Here is a 25134-nt window from a genome sequence, read left to right as displayed (position 1 = left end):
AAAGGAAAAAAGATTGATTGCTCACTACATATTTGCTGTTAATGCAGTAAAACTGCTGCATGAAGCCTGATGTTTCAATCTGTTAGTTCTTTACTACTAACTCTTTTCCCAACACATTTCATAGACAGTAGTCACTTACACTACTGGCTGTACCTGCAAAATTATGTCACCGCATAGCACATAGTTCAGGAGATATGACATCATAAATATTGAGCTGCATTAAAATGAAAACGCAGGGCAAAATTTGCTAGAGATACACGTGAAATGTGTGTACAAATACATGTGAGTTAATAAAAGAGCCGGAGGCATAATTACAGAAACCAGTACCTGTATGTTAGAAGTATTTACCCTGGCTGTTGAGACACTTGTCCCACTGTGACACAAGGTGGTGAATGGCTGTCTCATAAAATTCCTGGGACTGTGATGTTCACCAGTTCTGCACGTACAGCTGGACGTTGTCGTCCGAGATGACTCGTTTGACCCTCAGAGCCTTTTTAGGGGTACCAAAAATGCGTAATCAAAGGGAGAGAGGTCCGGACTGTATGGAGGGTGGCCAAGAACCTCCCAGGTGAATTTCTACAGGAGTGCCGTGACTCTGTTGGCCGTACGAGGCTTTGCATTGTCGTGGAGCAGAATGACCCCACAGGTGAGATTGCCTGGTCATTTTGATTTGATCGTTTGGCCTCATGCTGCAGGAAGTGAATCAGAAGGGGGCCATCTTAGTCAAACGATCTGAGGGGCAAACGATTCACCTGGGACGATGACGTCCACCTGTAAGTGTGGAACTGGTTAACATCGCAGCTCTGGGAATTTTATGAGACAGCCATTCACCGCCTTGTGTCACAGTGGGACAAGTGTCTCAACAGCCAGGGTCAATACTTCTAACATGCAGGTACTGGTTTCTGTAATTATGCCTCCGGCTTGTTTCTTATTGAATGCCCCTTATATGTTAAATATATGTGAAATGGGTAAAGGGCTCATCCTAAAACCCTGAAATGATTCCAATCAAATTTGGAACATATATTAGTTACAATCTGGAAACAAATACGGAGGGGGTAACTGCTGCCAGCTTATTAGGGTGTGCATGATGAGGAGTTAGGAGTTGGGCAGAGATAAGACAAGTAGGGGTAGGGGGAGGAGATGAACAGAGAGAGAGAGAGAGAGAGAGAGAGAGAGAGACAGAGAGAGAGAGAGAGAGAGAGGGCGGGGGGAAATGGACAGGGAAAGGAAAGAGGAGATGGACGGAGAGAGGGGTAGGACAAGATAGGTGGAAGTCGGGGGAAGGAGGAGATGAACAGACAAAGAGGTATGAGGAAATGGATAGATGAAGGGAAGAGGAGATGGACAGAGAGAAGGAAGAGGAGATGGACAGAGAGAAGGGAGATGGAGAGGGAGAGGAGATGGACAGAGAGAAGGGAGATGGAGAGGGGGAGGAGATGGGCAGAGGGGGATGGAGCAGATGGACAGAGTGGGGAGTGGAGGAGGTGGACAGAGACAAGGGATGGATAAGATGGACAGAGAGGGGTTGATGGAAGTGGACTAATAGAATGGAATAAATACAAACCTGGTCAACGCTGGTTCCCAGCTAGTCAATTACAAATCTACACTTTTTGACAACTCTACTTCCCATTCTGAAATAATGGACACAAAACACACACGTCCAAACCAAAGAAATAGAACAACTATCACAAAATTCCTTAGTCCTGGGCTGTGCATAACACATTTGGAATAGCAACACATGAAACAAAGGAGCAAAACTTATCTATAGCAAATAAAGGCACTGCTTCAAACAGAAGTTTGGCTGTCTAAATGTTCTTGACACACAGTACACCTCAAAGCATGAAAGTTTAGCACTGATTCTGTCTTGCGCATTAATACAGAAATGAAATGTCATTGTTTCATTGCTCACTTTTTAGCAATCACATGAGAGATAACCTACCACTGCCCTTGTTAAATTTGCAAACAGGCAGTTCCCCTGGTCAGTACTAACCTTTTAGAAGGTACAGTTCCGGCTTTTGTAACTGCAGGTTCCTTCTTCTGGGAAGAAACAGAAATTTCTTATGGGAAGGGCAGATCACCATGTGAACAGGGACCTCACTAGTTTTTCTATATCCACAGCAACACAAATTATGCACTCACATCAATCATTAAGTTATGCAGTAGTGAACCTATTAAGAGTAGAGTAAATTTGGTGCATCAGATGGAAGTTACTCCCGTGACAGTGCAGTGACAATTTTCTTGATCAGAAAAACATGTGTCAACCTATACACAAAGGGAAAAACAACACAATTCATAGCATCAGCCATCACATTTTCTGCTACAACAACACAACGAAGTACATGGACAAAATTATAGTTCAAATGATAGCATATGATATGGAAATATTGGCCTACAAACGTGGAACTGTAAATTTGTAGATCCCCCAATGAGGACTGTTAACTTAAGGATGGATTAATTAACGGGGAAACTATATTATGAAAATTTTGGATAGTTGATATTCACCATATGACGGAGATGCAGATAGGCACAGCAAAAAGACAGTCGCAAAATGAGCTTTTGGCCAACAAGGCCTTTGTTGAAAATAGACAACAGGCACACACAGATGCTCAAGCAGACACAACTCACTCTGAAGCTGAAGCCTATCTGTGACTCAGCATCTCCATTATACGGTGAGTAGCAACTATCCTTTTCATAACACTGTTCCATTTCATACTGGATTTTCTATTGTTTAATGGGAAAACTAGTAGACAGTTGCTCAAATTCCATGTCGCTACTTGCAGTCTACATTAAAATCATTTCCATGAGTACACAGAGTCTTATATTAACATTTATCACTTCACTGGGTGCTTTCCTGCCTTTGTGACGAAACAAGCTGGGATATTTTTACTTGCCCTCTTGTTCTGCCATCTGCCTCCTTAATTTAGTTTTTTCTCTTTGAACTAGTCATCATTAACATACGTGAGTATAATTGGCATTTTCATAAAAGAAATAGGTTGGCCCTTAGTCTTAAAGAATATATCACCAGATCTAATTTTGTGCTTAGTTTTATGTATGTAATTGATTTTCTAATTTATTTTGACTATTCCTAGTTAGTATCTTTTGTTATAGGGTAAAATCAGTAATTGTTTTGTAGCTTAAATTCTATTAGTGACGTATAAACAAATATAACTTCTGTACTGGTTATAAACATTTGGGGGAACAACTAATAGTATTCTTAAAGGATCTATTTGGCAGTATTCGAAAACAAGTTAGCAAAGCCGGCCCTTGATTAATTCCAAAGTAATTAACAGTTTTCTCAAAAGTATTGTTTGCATAACGATGTCTGTTAATTTCATCATTTAAACAACTAATATGGCTTAACTCTTGTAGTAGAAGAAACTGTTAAAAAGATGGAATTTTTCGATGTATTCAGTTGATTTAATGAGTTAAGTTTTAATTGTAATTTCTGTAAATTAAACGTCAAACAACGTGTAGTTTCAGTGTCTATTATTGTGTTGATATTTAAGGGTCTAATTTTTGGTCCCAAGACAGTCAGTCCACGGCCGAGTTTCAGACGAGGAACACATATTGGTTAGATCAACAACAACACATCAACTTAACTGTGAAACAAGTGTAACACAAATAGGCTCTGATAAAGCATTGACAATGCCTGTTTAATTTATCTGAAAGACTGTTAAATGTGTGGTTAGGTTTTTACTGCTTGTAGATGTTCAACAGTAAACCAATTGTAGCAGTATGGTGATGTTTGCCTATGAACTATTAATGAGGCTTAGCGAAAGTCAAACAACAGTGCACTGGCCATATTAACTGGGTATATTGTAGAGGCCGTGAACAGTGAAAGTAAAGACCTTAAAACAGAAATGTGCACTTGTCGGGTACATCATTTAAAGTAGTCAGTGTTGAACCTCCATTCCCCATTTTTCAGCCAGTGTAGCAACACAGTACGTTGACACCGAGGACAATCAACAAAGAAATAATGCAGGCGAACGTCACACCTTGAGTGCTCTGCAACGACTGCTATTTTAAGAGCTTTGTATATGATTATGCTGCTCCTCTGAACTATTGGTTCATACATAATAAGACCAAATGAATGTGTTAACACTCACTCCAAGGCCTACCATATTCCATACTGCGAATCAATAGCTCTACTGCATGGTTATGATGGAAAGCCAACATATTGGAGTTATTTGCACCACCACATAATCTCTGGCACCGTACATATTGCTGCACTATGAAATCAACACAGTGCTAGCACCCAACAGAGAGTTAATCAACTTTTGTCAAGGACCATGCCCATACAACAATTTATTGTAAGGGGCAGTCAAATGAAAACAAGACAATGGAAAAACGTAAGCAAACTGTTTATTATTTCAAAAGTAATTACTGTAACTTAATACATTTATACAACTATGAGACAAAATGATCAGTCCCTTCACAGAATAATGTTTGTGGCTCTTATGGAACCATCATTGTACCCAGGCATGCACCTCTTTGACCAAATCATACTGACAGCCAGGAATGCATTTCTTCAGAGCTTCAAAAATATGGAATTTGCACTGGGAGAGATCCAGACTCTACGGTGGGTGTGTAAGTGCCTCCCAGTGAAACTTTTGCAGCATACTCAAAACAACCTTGGCAACATGTGCCCTGCCTAATCAGAGTGTCAGTTTTTATGTGGGAAGAGAAACAACTGACATGGCTGACACATGCTGGAACCAGTCTCAGTAGGTGTCAAGTAATTTGAGTAACAAGGAGTAAATGTGTCTCCTGAAATGATCAGTGAGTGTAACTTGTCCCATTATGTCAGACTTATGAGCCACTGTATTAAGTCATGGATGGAATTGTCATGTTTTGATAACTCCATAATACACTGATAAAAAAACATCACAACACCAATAAATAATTAATATAGAGTAATGAAATTTGATCACAAGTTAATGTAAATGCAAGATAAGCCACTGCAAATGTGAAATGCTGGTACACTAATATACAGTGTAACTGCCAGAGTAGTGAATGCAAGCATGCATGCATTGTGTTGTTCTGCATGAGCCGCTTATCACTTTGTGGGATGGGGTTCCACGTCTATTGCACTTGGTTGGTCTATACAGGGACAGTTAATGCTGACTGTCCCATATAAACTCGATTGAGGACACATTTGGTGATCGAGATGGCCAAGGCATGTCGACACACTGTAGAGCATGTTGGATTGCAACAGTAGGATGTGGATGAATGTTAGTGTTGGAAAACACCCCCTGGAATGTTGTTCATGAATGCCATCACAAAAGGTCGAACCAACTGATTGATGTAAAAATTTGCAGTCATGGTGCACGGGATGATCACGAGAGTGCTCCTGCTGTTATACAATATCGCACCCCAGACCATAACGCTGGGTTGACTGAAGGGCCCCAACTGGGCTCCACCTAACCATAACACGGCCATCACTGGCACAATGGCAGAAACTTCTTTCATTATAAAACACAACAGACTCCACCCTGGCCTCCAATGAACTCTCTCTTGACACCACTGGAGACGCAAATGGCGGTGGTTTGAGGGTCAGTGGAATGCATGCTACCAGGCAGTTGGCTAGGAGTGTCCTTGATGTAATCTATTTGTTACAGTTCGTTGTGTGACTGTGATACCAGATTGCTGCTGTGGATGTAGTACAATGCACCAGACTGATACATCGAACATGATGGTCTTCTGCCTCAGTAGTGCCATGTGGTCGTCTGGAGCATGGTCTTCTTGTGACCATACATTCTTGAGACCACCACTGCCAGCAATCATGTACATTGCCTTAATTCCTGCCAAATCTTTCTGAAACATCGTAGAAGAAACATCCAACTTCTCATAGCCCTATTACATGACATCATTCGAACTCAGTGAGGTGTTGATAATTGCATCTTTGTCATCTTAAAGGCATTCTTGACTAACATTAACTCACACATCCAATGTCAAAGGTAACTAATGCTCACAACCATTACAGAGCATACTTAAAGCAAACCTGATTTGCATCCTCAAGAGTGGTGTTACTAATGCCACTCTTATGAGACTAGTGTGTAATCTTTCAGATTAAAAAACACACCTATCAACTTTTGTTTATGCCACACAACTCCTCCTTGATGTTGTGATCTTTATTTTTTATCAGTTCACGCAATGACAATTTATGTATCTCAATATTGGGCAGCACACCTAAATCTGTATTAAATGAACTATTTGATGTGCTCGAGTATGAGAGTATTTTTCGCCACTGTTACATGTCATGAAAGATGTGAAAAATGTTTGCCAGAACCTATGCTGGCCTACTATTTCACCTAATGTCAATACTTCAGACACTGAGAAACTATACAAACAAGGGAAAGAAAAAATGTTAAAAAAACAGATATTTCCACAGGATAATATTTATGGTAAAATCGTATTGTGTCCTAAAACTACATACATTCCTCACTGATTCAATCTCTGATCAGTTGAAATGATTAGCTAAGCATACTGTGACAATGTCACATCTTGAACGTCCCGTATATTTTCATAAAACTCTGAGAAGTATGTCTTCTTGAATTCATGTATTTGAGAAAACTAAAGAAAAAAGTAAGATTATAATAAAGAAACAATCTGGCTTTAGAAGTGGATGTTGCAAAAGGAATCAGTTGCATGTCATGAATGACATTATAAAATAAAGCCATAAGTATCAATTTCAACTTTGTCTAGGATTCATGGATTTTGACTTAGTTTCAACAAAACCAGTACTAGCTTATTAGTGAAAAGTTTAGAATTTAAGGAGTAGTCAAGCAGGAAGATTTCATATCACTGAAAGTATCCTCAGTACTCCAAGAGGAATTTTCAAATTCTTAAACTGAGAAAATTAAGGAGGAATGTGTGTGAATGGAACATATCTGAACCATATGAAAGAATAAACAGTCTTACTTGCAAAACTGGATTTTTATTTTGTTTAGCCTCCAAGGACACATTTTGCCTTAAGCAAGGCATCTTCAGATTGGCTTATAAGAAAAAATGTTTCATATTTTCTTATAGGCCAATCTGAGGAGCAGGAAACACGTCATTGGAGGATAAATAAAATAAAAATCCAGTTTTACAGCCAATACTGTTCTTTCATATTGTTGCCATTGGTTGCTATATCACACTACCATGGATTGGAAAACATTGTATCTGAATCATCTTTAATTTGCTGATGATGGTGTCTCAAGCACAGATAACCATCAAAAATAAATCTCAGTAGTAAACAGGTCTAGTGTAGAGTAGGCCTGAAAATGAATTACAGTGAGACTAAATTAATGTAAATAGTTGAGAATTATGATGAAATTATGTTCTTACAAGAACTGCCAATAATTACAACAATTAAAAGTGAAAAGACAAATCACCACTGAAGTGACAGAAGCAGGAAATGTGGAACATCCCCCATCCTTCTCCTCAAAAACAGAGACAGACAATGTTCGAGAAAATCACCCACGAAAACCAGTTCTAATGTATACCAAAGAAGGAATTTGGATTTCACAAAAGAGGGCATATCTTTTCTGGATCCAGGGTATATGAGAACTCAGGATAGCCTCCACAACTTTCAAATCCATCAGCTGTCTGATATTGCTTCTATACTATCTTCACACAGATACAATACGAAATTGTAAAATAACAGGAGCACAGAATGCAATGAGCACTGTAAGAATAACAATCCCAGAACAATATTAAATAGATTATATATCAATAAAAGTTAAAATTGAAGAAGTGGCACACAATTGATGATAATCAGGGGTCCAAGGTAAAACTGTCCTTAACTTCAGGGTTGGTTCTAACACTACAGTTTTTTACTATGCATGGCCCTACTGGAGGTGGGATACCCTAACTCTGCGGTGGGCTTCATTTTAACATGGTGTTGAACAGTGGTGCAGCTGGCATTTTTCAGATATGTAAACTACTGTCAAATGTCAAATAAGTGATACGTGAAATGTATATCCCAGGATCACCAGACACTTGAGCCTTGATCATTTGGATATGTAATTTGACGATGACTCATTTAGACCACCACTAAAATGCCAACTGTGCAATAAGTAAGATATGTAACGTGTTCACATTGAATTTCATTTTTTCTATTGCCACATTTTTTCTGAAGTATATATCAAGATTTCCTGACTGTAATCATCAGACTGCAGGAATGGTGAATTCATTTTTACTCTCCTTGTGTGTCTGCTTTCATTTAGCAGCAACAAGAATGAAAATAATGTTTCCTGATTTGGATCATTTGTTTGTTGAATTCAGTCTTTCCTTTCTAAAAATACTTCTACATGCTATTCGACTTTCTTACCTCTTCTCACAGCTGTTGTCCTGATCCTTTTAGCCACTGCCCTCCTCGATGACTTAAGTTTTTACATAGATTCTCAGACAATTTAATATTAGTTTACACGATTGTCCTGAGTTCGCTTGCAGTCACCAACTCCAGTGGGTAAATGGAGCAAACGTAAAATGTAATTTACAAACCACAAATAACAGGGTGTGTGTGTGTGTGTGTGTGTGGGGGGGGGGGGGGGGCACGTTCTAAGAATCTTAGATACCAAACAACTTTCAAATGATATGTACAAATGGAAATTTTATTTACTACCATTTGAAATAAACTGATGAACATATGAAAGCAAGGGGAAACTACAACTGTAATTTTTCTCAAGGGCATGCAGCTCTACTGTATGGCTAAATGATGATGGCATCCTCTTGTCTAAAATATTCCAGAGGTAAAATAGTCCCCCCATTTGATCTTGAGGCAGGGACTACTCACGAGGGCACTGTTATCAGGAGAAACAAAATAGGCACTCTACGAATCGGAGTGTGGAATATTAGATTCTGGATAAACACAAAAAACCAGATGTTATAGTGAGTTTAAAAGGGAACACTAGGGAATGATTGACAAGAACAGGGGAATAGAATACAAAAGAAGAAGAATGGGTATCTTTGAAAGATGAAATAGAGAAGGTACCAAAGGATCAAGTAGGTAAAAAGATGAGAGCCAATAGCAATCCTTGAGTAACACACGAGATATTGAATTTAATTCAGGAAAGCAGAAAATATAAATATGCAATAAAAGAAGCTGGCAAAAGGGAATACAAACATCTAAAAAATGAGATCGACAGAAAGTGCAAAAGCGCTCAGCACGAATGAGTAGAGGACACATGTAAGGATGTAGAAGCATGTATCCACTAAGGGTACGATAGATGCCACCTACAGGAAAAATAAGAGAACATTGGCGGAAAGTGAACCACGTGTATGAATATCAAGAGCTCAGGTGGAAAACCAGTCCTAAGCAAAGAAGGGAAACCTGAAAGGCGCGAGGAGTATATAGAGGGTCCGTACAAGGGAGATATACTTGAGGTTCACTTATTGGAAATGGAAGAGGATGTAGATGCAGATGTGAAGAACTTGACAGAGCACTGAAAGACATGAAGAATTTGACAGAACACTGAAAGACCTAAGTCAAAACAAGGCCCCGGGAATAGACAACATTCGGTTAGAACTACTGATAGCCTAAGGACAGCTAGCCATGACAAAAATGTTCCATCTGGGGAACAAGATGTACAAACAAGATAAGCAAATACCCTCAGACTTCAAGAAGAATATAATAATTCCAATTCCAAAGAAGCAGGTGCTGATAGGTGTGAAAATTACCAAACTTTCGGTTTAGTAAGTCACTGTTGCAGAATACTAATACGGGGGCTTTACAGAAGAATGGGAAAAACTGGTAGAAGCTGACCTTGGGGAAAATCAGTTTGGATTCTGGAGAAATGTAGGAACACAAGGCAATACTGATCCTATGACTTCTCATAAAAGGTAAGTTGAGGAAAGGCAAACCTATTTTTACAGCATTTGCAGACTCAGAGAAATGATTTTGACAATATTGGCTGGAATATTCTCTTGCAAATTCTAAAAGTGGCAGGGATAAAATACAGGGAGCGAAAGCCTATTTACAATTTGTACAGAAACCAAATGGCAGTTATAAGAGTTGAGGGGCAAAAAAGGGAAGCAGTAGTTGAGAAAGGAGTGAAACAGGGTTGTAGCCTATGGTTCAAATGGCTCTGAGCACTATGGGACTTAACATCTGAGGTCATCAGTCCCCTAGAACTCAGAACTACTTAAACCTAACTAACATAAGGACACCACACACATCCATGCCCGAGGCAGGATTCGAACCTGCGACCATAGCAGTCACGTGGTTCCGGACTGAAGCGCCTAGAACCGCTCAGCTACCGCGGCCGGAGTAGTAGCCTATCCCCGATTTCAATCTGTATATTGAGCAAGCATTAAAAGAAACAAAAGAAAATTTGGAGTTTGAATGAAAGCCCAGGGAGAAGAAATAAAAACTTTGAGGTTTGTCGATGACATTGCAATTCTGTCAGAGGCAGCAAAGGACTTGGAAGAGCAGTTGAACAGAATGGGCAGTGCCTGGAAAGGAGGATGTAAGATAACATCATAAAAGCAAAACGAGGATAATGGAATGTAGTAGAGTTGAACCATGTGATGCTGAGGGAATTAGATTAGGGAATGAGACTCAAAGTAGTATATGAGTTTTGCTATTTGGGTACCAAAATAACTGATGATGTTCAAAGTAGAGAGGATATAAACCATAGACTGCCAATGGGGCGGAAAAAAATTCTGAAAAAGAAAAAATTAACATCGAGTATAAATTTAAGTGTGAGGAAGTCTTTTCTGAAAGCATTTGTATGGAGTGTAGTCATGTATGGAAGTGAAACATGGACAATAAACAGTTTAGGCAATAACAGAATAAAAGCTTTTGAAATGTGGTGCTACAGAAGAATGCTGAAGATTAGATGGGTAGATCATGTAACTAATGAGGGGGGGTACTGCATAAAATTGGGGAGAAGAGAAATTTGTGGCACAAGTTGACCGACCAGAAGAAGGGATCGTTTGGTAGGAAACATTCTGAGGCATCATGGGATCATCAATTTAGTACTGTAGGGGTGCATGGGGGTGTAAAAATTGTAAAGGGAGACCAAGAGATGAATAAAGTAAGCAAATTCAGAAGGCTGTAGAGTGCAGTAGTTACTCGGAGATGATGAGGCTTGCACAGGATAGAGTAGCATGGAGAACTGCATCCAACCAGTCTTAGGACTGAAGACCACAACAAGAACAGGGGATAGTTATACCCTGCTAATTTATATAGCGCAAAAGATGAACTTAAGATAAGAAATATAAATTATTAACACAATTGATTTCTGTACGCACTGATTATTGTCCTATGTTATAGACTCAAAGACATGTAACTAACTGTGATCGTATAGGTCTTATAATTAAATTTGATAATGTTGGAAGCTGAGGATATGAGTTGAAATTTGTGCCATGGCCATGCACACTGCTGCAGTGGTGTAATGGTCAGCATTTCTGCCTATTAAACAAGACGACCTGGGTTCGAGTTCTGGCTGTGGCACAAATTTTAGTTCATATCCTCAGCTTCCAACAATATCGTACATGTAACTAATTTTAAAATGAAATCTATTACTTGCACATCATGTAACAGAAACCAGAATGACAGCTGGAAACCAACTTAAACACTGATTCAAACACTTGCCCATTTTTGAATGCTACAAACTCTTTAAGATTGTGCTATTCCACAGTAAATCGTTTTTTGGAACGAAAATATCTGTAGGTGACTAATTCAAAGATATCTGTAAATAATTTAAGATCAGTAGATCCTAATATTGTCTTTACTTTTGAAGGTTATTATTCTGCTCATAGTTGTATGAACTGAGTAAAAGAACCACAGTGCTTCACGCATAACTGAGGTCATAGGGGAAACTATGAAAATCTCCATCTTTACGACCCAAATTCTGAAAATTAGTCCTTTGAATGAATGACGTCAATACTGCATGAAATAAATGTGAGATAAACAAAATTCCTCTAAACACCTAACACATCTCTAATCATCAGTCATTGCTTGATATTTATCCTCTCATTCTTTAAACACACATAATCTTGGCACAAATAAGAACAGGTAACTATATCTCCAATTCTGCTAATAGATGATAAGAGGAGGACAGTAATAATGACAAGCAGAAGCAACTAAAATAAGGTTGGTAAGATTTGGATTTAACATACTGTAACAGCAAAATCACTGGTGACAGAACACACTTTCAGTCTGGACAAGGACAGAACAGGAATTCAGCATCAGTCTACTGAAGAAACAATGCCAGTTCACATAATGCAATTTAGGGAAAGTGTACAAAACCTTATTAGCAGTGCAAGAAAGAGATTTAAAACTCACTCCTGCCAAACAGAACTCTTGACGTAACTACTGGACATCACTTCGTCTTAGGCACTCCCAGTAAAGGCAAAAATGTGAGTTCAACTCTTAGTACATAGTTTTTCCATAGCTGAAATGATTCACATCAGAGTTGCTTGTCCTAGACCAATGTAAAGATATTCATTATTGCCGTAAGTTTATCATGTAAATTGCAAATTTTTTATTGTACATTCCACGGTTGAAGATGAATTTTGGTCAAGAGTGTCTTACAATAACACTAAGGAGTAGTTAGTGACAGGACACTTCTTGGGACGATGGATGCCTAACTGCATCTTTCAAAGGATTTGTGATTTAATTTGTTATTTAGGTTTGAAACTAACTTCTTTGTTATATCCAGGGATAACTGTAAATCATATCTTACATTTTTTGCAATGCACATGGGCACTTCTCTAGGATGATAGTATTTTCATCAACAATAACTGTAATTTATTTTAATTTCAATTATAGAAAGGAATAGCCTCAATGTGAAATTTATACACTGAAAATTTCAACAGACTTCTCCCAAACGAAAGGTGGTTATAAATCTCCATAACAAGATCAAGAGTGAGGTAATGACCAATGCAAACTGCAGCAGATAGCCTGCCAGATAACATTGCAAATCGATTTCACATACTGAAATCAGCTATCTGGTGGTACTGGTGCATCTGTCTAGTAACCCCTTGTAGCATATTAATAAAGATGGTTTGGTATCACCAAGACAGAAATACCTTTACGAGGGGGATTCAAGGTTGTAAGCAAAAGCCATATCATGACTGAATAATGATTTGGTAAAATATGGAAGTTTCCAGAAACCTGGTTTGTGTAAATGATAATCCTGCTGCCTTACCCAGCCAAGTTACCAAAGCTGAATTATTAATCATGGGATTGGAAGAAATGTAATGGTTAAAAAAAAGACATATGATACATCCATTTCTGTTAAGTGGTATATTTCGTTTTGAGAGCTATGTACATTTTTATATTAAAAAGATATTTATTCAAAACAATAGAATTTTTTGCACTATGTTGCAAACATATCCAACAAATTATCACATGGAAATTCCTTGTCAACATTTTTAGTTCTGCGAATAGCACAAATGTCCTATCGGAGACCAGCTATTCCTTTAGTTTTGGATGATTTTTTGTCCCTCTTTATTCTCCTTTTCTTTCTGGGGTCTTTCTTCTGATGTTGGATGTTGTCTTTAAAATTTATTACATACAGTGTGCCGCAAATCATCATTTCACAGCTTGTTTCCCCTAAGTTGTATATTTCTTCAAGATCAGCACTTGTCCGCTCATCGTACATCCACCAACCTACGTCAGAAGTGAACAGTAAGCAATGAACTGTGTGATATGATCATGATATAGATGCAAAAATAATTGGTGGATGCTTGCTCCTTTATTTCATGTCACTTGATAACATTTAGGGGAAGGAGAAAAGGAAAGGGTCTCTGGGGGAAAAAAGGAGCAATATTTGTAATCTGGTGACACAAAAAATAAACCAAACATTTTAAAGGAAGAATAAATAAAAAAAAATCTGAAATTAACAGGAATGGGAAAACAGAAGGTACCTATATAAACACTCCCTTTAATAGCTAATTGAAATAATGGGAACAAGTAAAAAAAATGCAAGATATCATTTAACATGCATTTCCTGTTTTTGTGATGAACATGATATTAATATCAATAAAACCTGAACTGGCGGAAGTAAAGCTGTGAAGGCGGGCTGTGTGTCATGCTTGAATGCTCAATCGGCTGAGTACTTGCCCATGAAAGACAAAGTTCCCAGATTTGAATCCCAGCCCGACACACAGTTTTAATCTGCCAGAAAGTAACAATAAAGTGTAACTGGGAAAACACACATAGGTGAAACAAACAGTGGTCCAAACAAACCCTAGATACACAATAAGATCCAAATAATAGTTAACATAGTGAAATTTGATGATATCTGAACAAACAATGGTTAACAGATTTTAATGTCATTGTTCTGTATCAGCTTCCAATTTCCTTCCTGTACTTTTACAATATCACAAACAAATCTTAGTTCTGAATAGAGCCACAAAAGGATTTTAATTAGGATGCATTCACGACGCTATCTCAGATATACAAGGACCAATTTACAATAAATACGAAAAAAATAAAATAAAGAGAAAAGAAATTAAGCAATTTTGGAGATGGCGAAGGATAATTTTGTACAAGTATGTTGCAACAGTGAGGGACAAAGACATAAAAAATTAAAACGTATGTAAATGAGAAGGTGCGGGTTGCTTGAACACAAAAGGGGTGAAGACCTTTAGAAAGCCATGAAGTCTAACCACAGTGCAAGATGACACAATTGGAAGCAAATAATATAAAAATGATTACGGCATGACAAAGTGTTACAGAGCACTATAACATAATGGCAAAGGAGTGCCTGCAATTCAGAGCTGAGTCTACTCCAAGTAATAAACAGCCAGTTTAATATGTACGGTTCTGAAAGGAATGGAACCAACTTACGGCAGTCCCTCGGCCCACAGTTCTGCAATATCACTGTCATTAACCCAAGATCCATATATTCATATGCTTTTCTAAGGCCAAATGTATTTGTTACAAACAGGTTTTTATCACAATTGTGTGTGCATTTGATTGAAAAAGAGGCTTATGAGCTATGAGGCCACATTATCAATATGCTGATGTGCCAAAACATTACGACCACCTGTTTAACGACAGGATTGCAATACAGCAGTGATTGTTTTACTATTTTTGTAAATTACAGGCCACTTGTTTGTGGGCATGTAGCTGGTGCCCGATAGTTCCCAGATCCATTCAATTTGTTTCAAATCAATAGGAATTTGTTGGCAAAGACACCAACAAGAATTCACTATCATGTTTCTCAAACCAATATAGCCCAATATAGCTTGATTTTTGCTTTGTGACATGGACAGTTACCCTGCTGTAAGTTGCCACCACTCTCGGGGAACCCTCAAACATGAAGGGATTGCAATAATGTTCATGGGGAACCCTGCTGTCATGGTGCCTTTGATTACTACTCATGGTAGTCCATGTGAGAGCCATCCTACTGTCCCCACAGCATTGCACTACCAACCTGTGTCTGTGGAGTGGTGCAGGTTTCGAGCAATCATTTGCCGAGACGACGGTCTATCTATACACGACAATCAAACTGGTGTAACAAGAAATGTGATTTGTCCAACTGGGCTGAGCATTTCCACTGATCCATGGTCTACTCTCAAAGATCCTGTGCCCGGTCATAACTGATGATGTCACTGGGTTCACATGGCAACAGGTGAGGGTGGGAGGTCATCTGCCGCAGAACACTATATTCAACAACAGTGTGGTCCAAAATACTTGTGCCTGCACCAACAATATACCATGCCATCAGATCTCCCACACACTACTGTCTAACCTGTTTTAAAGAGAAGGCACACCCCCAAGCTCCATGATCTGTGATGAGGCATTGATATTCAAAACCTTGCATCTATTCACAGTTTCACCATCATCCAACCATTTTCTGTGAGTGGATTAAAACAGTAGCACATGAATAGCCAAGCAGCTTCACCATTTCTGAGATATTTGTGCCCAGATGCAGGGCCATGACAATCTGCCTTTTTTCAAAGCTGCTTATGTCAGCCTATTTCCCAATTTGTGGCATGTTGTTGTCCCAGAAAGTTTTGCAATTTGCCTCTGCTCTGCTTACAAACTTACCTTACTGTGTCATATGCCCCCTATTTCACCAGTCGGCATTCGAGTGTTTTTATTCTAAAATATCAGCACTATACATTCATTCATGTGCTCATTTAACACTGTAGTTTTGACAATCCAGTTGCAGAGGCCTTTCACTCAAATACATTAAATTAAAAATAAAAACCACATGGAAACAAAATTTATGCTCTAAGACTATATGTTTGAATAGATAAGTCACATAAAATTTCATAATCAAAAGACTACCTAAAAATGTATTACACATGAAACCTGCAAACATCTGAAAGTTACCACAATTACTTTTTAACTTTGCAGAATGTGATGATAGCTTGTCAGAAATTGAAAATTATTGGACAATATGACCTGATGGTAAACAAACAATGGCATGGGCAATGACTAGGACATGTGGAAGTGTAATGATAACTGCTGATTGAAAACAGACACGGGATTATATTTAAGTTCAATTAAGGTGTACCAAAGAAATCTTGGTAATGATTATCACCTATGTCTACATCCACACACTGCAAACTACTATGAAGAACACAGTAGAGAGTACTTCCCAGTTTACCACATTCCATTCACGTAAGAATGAATCTAGAAGGGTGGGACTTAAGCTTGCCTAATATTTGGTGCTGTTTTTTGCTTAAGGGATCTATAATGTACTGCAGTTAAGAATGGGCTAGCTAAATTGCAAATTGTGTATAGTCTGATAAGGATTGAATCGGGCCCTGGAGCCTTGTTAAATATAGCAATTTCAGTTGTTTCTCAACACCGCTCACTCTATTATCTACATCACCCATCTATGCAGCACTACAAGTATTAAACAAGACCAGTACTTCTGAAAAGGAATATTCAAAACTAAAGACCAGTGTTGACATTATCTTTTTGGGTTATCAGCTGAGTTGTGGCATTGTATCTCCAGGTCGGAATTTCTCTGTATTTGTTCGGGGCGGACGTCTCACGATGCTTTTTCAAGTTCATCACTGATCCATTAACTCACGTTTTTTTTTATTACACAGAACAGGTAACCCTCTGACCAAACAAGTTTAAACTATTACTTCATGTATAAGTTTACTATTTATTTTATGTTTGTAATTAACAACTATTAATCATTTTATGCATGTAAAATGACTGATTTAATCTAATGATTCCTGAAATACTTTCCATATGCAAGGTCACTATGTATTCTGTGTTGAATGTTTTTAGCTACTGACTTGTAGTGTATTATCTTGACAATTTCTGTATCACTCTGACGCAATCTTCAGATGAATAAATATTAGTGAACTTGTTTCTAAATCAGCATACGAAACATGCTGAAATCAGAATAGGTGCAGCTGAATCCCTCCATAATATTACGAATGCTTACATTCTACATTATCATGAATACCTGCATTCTACCAGCTACGTATTTCAGACACTGTTGCTGCAGCGTATATTCTTGATTTCAACGAAGAACCTTTACACACATAAGAAGTTGAAATGTTAAATTTTATATTAGTGGAATTTTAAAACGATATGACAATGATAAGTCCTGATTTGTCAAGAATGATCATTGTTAAAAATGACTATTAATCACAATGCCTCAAATACCTTCTAACTTAGCATCTGTTTAATGAATCGATAGTCAGATTTTATTCGAGGCAATTTTTGTTTTGTTGTTCACACTAAGTGTATACTGCCACAGGTCAGGGTAATATTATTGTAAAATACCATAGCAGTGTGCAAGTAAGAAGGCAGATACACAATATGTTCTGAATATAAGACAGAAGACGAATATTTTGCAGGATCACTAGTGTGTTCTTTGTCTGACACACACCACAATCTCCAGCTGTTATCTTCCCTGGCACAACAGATAAAGCCGACACATCATCCAGCTAGGGAATTGTTTCTACTTTTGTCACAACCCCCCCCCCCCCCCCCTCAAACACACACCTGTGTGCACATGCACGGACGCACAAAGATTTGTAAGTATACAGGGTGGTCCATTCTTCATAGTGACCGGGCTAAATATCTCACAAAATAAGCATCAAACGAAAAAACTAAAAAGAACGAAACTCGTCTGGCTTGAAGGGGGAAACCAGATGGCACTATAGTTGGCCCACTACATGACGCTGCCATAGGTCAAACGGATATCAACTGTGTTTTTTAAAATAAGAACCGCCATTTTTATTGCATATTCGTTTAGTACAAAAAGAAATATGAATGTTTTAGTTGGACCACTTTTTTCGCTTTGTGATAGATGGCGCTGTAATAGTCACAAACATATAAGTACGTGGCATCACGTAACATTCTGCCAGTGTGGATGATATTTGCTTTGTGATACATTACCCATATTAAAATGGACCGTTTACCAATTGCGGCAAAGGTCGATATTGAGCTGATGTATGGCTATTGTGAGCAAAATGCCCAATGGGCGTGTGCTATGTATGCTGCTTGGTATCCTGGGTGACATCATCCAAGTGTCTGGACCGTTCGCTGGATAGTCACGTTATTTAAGGAAACAGGAAGTGTTCAGCCACATGTAAAACGTCAACCACAACAAATGATGATGCCCATGTAGGTGTTTTAGCTGCTGTCACGTCTAATCCGCACATCCGTAACAGACAAACTGCGTGAGAATCGGGAATCTCAAAAACATCAGTGTTAAGAATGCTACATCAACATCGATTGCACCTGTACCATATTTCTATGCACCAGGAATTGCATGGCGACGACTTTGAATGTCGTGTACAGTTCTGCCACTGGGCACAGGAGAAATTACGGGACAATGACAGATTTTTGGCACGCATTCTATTTAGTGAGGAAACGTCATTCACCAACAGCGGTAACGTAAACCAGCATAATATGCACTATTTGGCAACAGAAAATCCACGATGGCTGCGACAAGTGGAACATCAGCGAGCTTGGCGGGTTAATCTCTGGTGCGGCATTATGGGAGGAAGGATAATTGGTCCCCATTTTATCGATGGCAATCTAAATCATGCAATGTATGCCGATTTCCTATGTAATGATCTACCGATGTTACTACAAGATGATTCACTGCATGACAATGGCATTGTACTTCCAACATGATGGATGTTGTTGTTGTTGTGGTCTTCAGTCCTGAGACTGGTTTGATGCAGCTCTATATGCTACTCTATCCTGTGCAAGCTTCTTCATCTCCCAGTACCTACTGCATCCTACATCCTTCTGAATCTGCTTGGTGTATTCATCTCTTGGTCTCCCTCTACGATTTTTACCCGCCACGCTGCCCTAAAATACTAAATTGGTGATCCCTTGATGCTTCAAAACATGTCCTACCAACCGATCCCTTCTTCTGGTCAAGTTGTGCCACAAACTTCTCTTCTCCCCAATCCTATTCAACACCTCCTCATTAGTTATGTGATTTACCCCTCTAATCTTCAGCATTCTTCTGTAGCACCACATTTCGAAAGCTTCTAGTCTCTTCTTGTCTAAGCCATTTATCGTCCACGTTTCACTTCCATACATGGTCACACTCCATACAAATACTTTCAGAAACGACTTCCTAACACTTAAATCAACACTCAATGTCAACAAATTTCTCTTCTTCAGAAACGCTTTCCTTGCCATTGCCAGTCTACATTTTATATCCTCTCTACTTCGACCATCATCAGTTATATTGCTCCCCAAATAGCAAAACTCCTTTACTACTTTAAGTGTCTCATTTCCTAATCTAATTCCCTCAGCATCACCCGACTTAATTCGACTACACTCCATTATCCTCGTTTTGCTTTTGTTGATGTTCATCTTATACCCTCCTTTCAAGACGCCATCCATTCCAGTCAACTGCTCTTCCAAGTCCTTTGCTGTCTCTGACAGAATTACAATCTCATTGGCGAACCTCAAAGTTTTTATTTCTTCTCCATGGATTTTAATACCTACTCTGAATTTTTCTTTTGTTTCCTTCACTGCTTGCTCAATATACAGATTGAATAACATCGGGGACAAGCTACAACCCTGTCTCACTCCCTTCCCAACCACTGCTTCCCTTTCATGCCCCTCGACTCTTATAACTGCGATTTGGTTTCTACACAAATTGTAAATAGCCTTTCGCTCCCTATATTTTACCCCTGCCACCTTCAGAATTTGAAAGAGAGTATTCCAGTCAATATTGTCAAAAGCTTTCTCTAAGTCTACAAATGCTAGAAACGTATGTTTGCCTTTCCTTAGTCTAGCTTCTAAGATAAGCCGTAGGGTCAGTATTGCCTCACGTGTTCCAATATTTCTACGGAATACAAACTGATCTTCCCCAGGTCGGTTTCTACTAGTTTTTCCATTCGTCTGTAAAGAATTCGCGTTAGTATTTTGCAGATGTGACTTATTAAACTGATAGTTCGGTAATTTTCACATCTGTCAGCACCTGCTTTCTTTGGGATTGGGATTATTATATTCTTCTTGTAGTCTGAGGGTATTTCACCTGTCTCATACATCTTGCTCACCAGATGGTAGAGTTTTGTCAGGACTGGCTCTCCCAAGGCCGTCAGTAGTTTTAATGGAATGTTGTCTACTCCCAGGGCCTTGTTTCGACTCAGGTCTTTCAGTGCTCTGTCGAACTCTTTACTCAGTATCGTATCTCCCATTTCATCTTTATCTACATCCTCTTCCATTTCCATAATATTGTCCTCAAGTACATCGCCCTTGTATAGACCCACTATATACTCCTTCTACCTTTCTGCTTTCCCTTCTTAGCTTAGAACTGGGTTTCCATCTGAGCTCTTGATATTCATACAAGCGGTTCTCTTTTCTCCAAAGGTCACTTTAATTTTCCTGTAGGCAGTATTTATCTTACCTCTAGTGAGATAAGCCTCTACATCCTTACGTTTATCCTCTAGCCATCCCTGCTGAGCCATTTTGCACTTCCTCTCGATCTCATTTTTGATTTTTGAGACGTTTGTATTCCTTTTTACCTGCTTCATTTACTGCATTTTTATATTTTCTCCTTTCGTCAATTAAATTCAATATTTCTTCTGTTACCCAAGGATTTCTACTAGCCCTCGTCTTTTTACCTACTTGATCCTCTGCTGCCTTCACTACTTCATCCCTCAAAGCTACCCACTCTTCTTCTACTGTATTTCTTTCCCCCATTCCTGCCATTTGTTCCCTTACACTCTCCCTGAAACTCTGTACAACCTCTGGTTTAGTCAGTTTATCCAGGTTCCATCTCCAACGTGATGGATGTCCGGCACATAGCTCGTGTGCAATTGAAGCGGTACTGAATAGCATATTTCATGACAGGTGGATTGGTCGTCGAAGCACCACACCATGGCCCGCATGTTCACCGGATCTGATGTCCCCTGATTTCTTTCTGTGGGGAAAGTTGAAGGATATTTGCTATCGTGATCCACCGACAACGCCTGACTACATGCGTCAGCGCATTGTCAATGCATGTGCGAACATTACGGAAGGCGAACTACTCGCTGTTAAAGAGGAATGTCATTACACATATTGCCAAATGCATTGAGGTTGATGGACATAATTTTGAGCACTTATTGCATTAATGTGGTATTTACAGGTAATCAGGGTGTAACAGCATGCGTTCTCAGAAATGATAAGTGCACAAAGGTATATGTATCACATTGGAACAACAGAAATAAAATGTTCAAATGTACCTACGTTCTGCATTTTAATTTAAAAGACCTACCTGTTACCAACTGTTCGTCTAAAATTGTGAGCCATATGTTTGTGACTATTACAGCGCCATCTATCACAAAGCAAAAAAAGTGGTACAAAAAAATGCAGTTGATATCCGTCTGACCTATGGCAGCGCCATCTAGCGGACCAACCACAGCACAATCTGGTTTCCCCCTTCAAGCTAGACAAATTTCATTCTTTGTAGTTTTTTCGTTTGATGCTTATTTCATGAGATATTTGGCCCAGTCACGATCAATGGACCACTCTGTGTATATATATATATATATATATATATATATATATATATATATAAAAACAAAGATGATGTGACTTACCAAATGAAAGTGCTGGCAGGTCGACAGACACACAAACGAACACAAACATACACACAAAATTCAAGCTTTCGCAACAAACTGTTGCCTCATCTTTCCTGATGTGTATATGCGGATGGATATGTGTGTGTGTGTGTGTGTGTGTGTGTGTGTGTGTGTGTGTGTATACCTGTCCTTTCTTCCCCCTAAGGTAAGTCTTTCCGCTCCCGGGATTGGAATGACTCCTTACCCTCTCCCTTAAAACCCAAATCCTTTTGTCTTTCCCTCTCCTTCCCTCTTTCCTGACGAGGCAACCGTTGGTTGCGAAAGCTAGAATTTTGTGTGTATGTTTGTGTTTGTCTGTGTGTCTATCGACCTGCCAGCGCTTTTGTTTGGTAAGTCTCATCATCTTTCTTTATATATATATATATATATATATATATATATATATATATATATATATATATATATATATATATATATATATATATATATATATATATATATATATATATACACACACACACACATATATATATATTTATTTATTTGCGTTTCCCACAACCAAATGATGCTAGTAACTGGCATACGATGCAGTACCCCGCTACTTGCTACTGCGTATTGTCACACCATTATACCTTCTTAATGTGTACATCACTCTATTACAGGCACTCTAATAATAGTAAACTGAAATCTGAGACTGCAGTTATGTGTGTGAGTTGCATTTGCGTGAGTTTTTGTGTGCGTATGTGTGTCTATTGTTGGCAAAGGCTTTTGGAGAATAGGGGGGATGTGAAACGAATTGGAATCTTATTTCTATTAATTTTGCGACCACAAAACTGCTGAGATGTGTGCTGGTGCATTGTCATGATGGAAAAGGACTTTTTTGCGGTCCAATCGCCGGCGTTTTTCTTGCAGCTCGGTTTTCAGACGGTCCAATAACAATGAATAATATGCACCTGTAATAGTTTTACCCTTTTCCAGATAGTCGATGAGGATTATCCCTTGCAAATCCCAAAAGACAGTCACCATAACCTTTCCGGCTGAAGGAATGGTCTTTGCCTTTTTTGATGCAGATTCTCCCTTGGTAACCCATTGTTTAGATCGTTGTATGGTCTCAGGAGTACGAGTGTAGTAATGTAACCATTTTTCATCCACAGTGACAAAATGACACTTAAAGTCCTGCGGGTTCTTCCTGAACAGCTGCAAACCATCCTTCTTCACATGATTCCGTTTTTGGTCAAGCATGAGCAATTACGGAACCCATCTTGCAGATAGCTTTCTCATGTCCAAATGTTTATGCAAAATATTATGTACCCGTTCATTCGAGATGCCCGAAGCACTAGCAATTTCATCCACCTTAACTCTTCTGTCATCCATCACCATATCATGGATTTTATCAATGATTTCTGGAGTCATAACATCCACAGGGCATCCAGAACATTCAGCATCACGTGTGCCCATATGGCCACTCTGAAGATTTTGAAACTACTTATACACTGTTCTAATCAAAGGTGCAGAGTCACCGTAATGTTTATCAAGCTTCTATTTAGTCTCCTGAGGCGTTTTGCATTTCATAAAGTAATGTTTAATAACCACAAGATATTCTTTTTCGTCCATTTTTTGACAATCACTCAAACTTCCTTGATTCACACGAATGCCAAACACAAAGAAATAGACCAATACAGCTGAAACTTGGTGTGCATTCTTTCCAAAGGTGCTACTAACTAAACATGACCTCAATACGCACCGATGGTGCCATCTCTCGGACTTTGCACGGACTTTTCAAATGCCCCTCGTACTCTTATATCTCCAGCTCTAATTAAATTCAATTAATTTTCGATAATAGGAAAACAGCTTTTAGAAGAGTAATAGCAATACCAAACAATAGTAGTTACAATACCCTTTGTACCATAAACAATCAAAATCAGATTAAGGAAATTAATATATGGAAAATGTTTAGATAAAAGAATAATATATTTCATCCTCATCATCTGTAAATGGCAGGACTCAAATCTCAAGCATAATTAACAATTTTAATTGATTGTTTAGCATTTTTAGAACGCTTATTTCTGCAATTTAAATATTAATGTGATTTTTATATGTTTAGAAAATGTCTTAAACTTGTTCTAGCAAAGTAGGGAGTATTTTAGAGGTTTTGATAATGTTGTTAAACTATTTCATATGATAAATTATGTTTTCCATTATTATAACCAGTAGTACATTGTAGGAAGAGTATAAATACTCAAGCCTCGAGTATTGTTAGGGCAGATGAGTGCTGGACCCACTAGAGGACAGATATGTGCATACAGCTGGGATAAGTTCTTGGTGCATGATTCAGGTTTGGATTTACAATAGAGCAACTTGTGTGTTGGACACTGTCTAAAACAGCACATTAGAACAGTGCAATGACGGATTGTTTCGGAGTGATAAACAGTTGCAAAAGGCAGAATGATATGTGAATGATATTCGTACTTTGTCGAGTATTAATGCTGAACAATGCAATGGACATCACACAAGCATTTCTATCAAATTACTGCATCTGGACTAATTAATATCACCAGTGTAGTATGTGCTACCATCGCTTAGCTGTAGTAATAACAACAAGGCTTCTTACACTGAAGACTGATCATGAACTCATAAGATACAGGTTTTGAAGTGAATAAATCTACGTAGTTACTTTACTTCAGTTGTGGCCTACATCACTGTAGTGAAATCCATTATGGTATCCCTGCATTTATTGAAAAAGCATATGTTAGCTCATGTATGCAGTTGCCAAGAGACACCGAAGGCAAGATATTCACAGGTATTTAACCAATTTTTAACTACTAACCAACCGGTGGGGCATTACAAAGTGTATAATCACTCTTTGATCTTGTTTCGCACTTATTTGGGGAATACTGAAGAATAGGATACAACCAGTCGGCTTTGAAAAATGACATCACAAGTTACCACAGTTGATCACTGCACAGGCATAGACAAATGATAGAAACAAAGAACTGTAGATTGTGGGATATACCACATAAAAACATATTTCAGATGTGACTTTACATAAATTGCTCTTTTCGCAGTAGAAAGTCCTAGTATCATTCTTCAGTTGACCTATACAGGTCAATTGAACGATAGAATACTAGTGCTAGGGGAACAAGGGAAAAGTGACATATGTAACATTGGCATGGAATA

At 38.5% G+C, this 25134-nt stretch overlaps 1 protein-coding gene across 2 annotated transcripts in view; it reads right to left on the bottom strand.

Annotated features, from left to right (window-relative positions):
• Positions 1–25134, bottom strand: part of LOC126175034 (E3 ubiquitin-protein ligase rnf146) — a 53820-nt gene that overhangs the window by 5216 nt on the left and 23470 nt on the right. The gene's annotated exons all lie outside the window — the stretch shown is intronic.

This window comes from Schistocerca cancellata, chromosome 3 (genome assembly GCF_023864275.1).
Source record: "Schistocerca cancellata isolate TAMUIC-IGC-003103 chromosome 3, iqSchCanc2.1, whole genome shotgun sequence".
Classification (NCBI taxonomy): Eukaryota; Metazoa; Arthropoda; class Insecta; order Orthoptera; family Acrididae; genus Schistocerca; species Schistocerca cancellata.
This window is presented reverse-complemented; position numbering and strand designations above follow the sequence as displayed.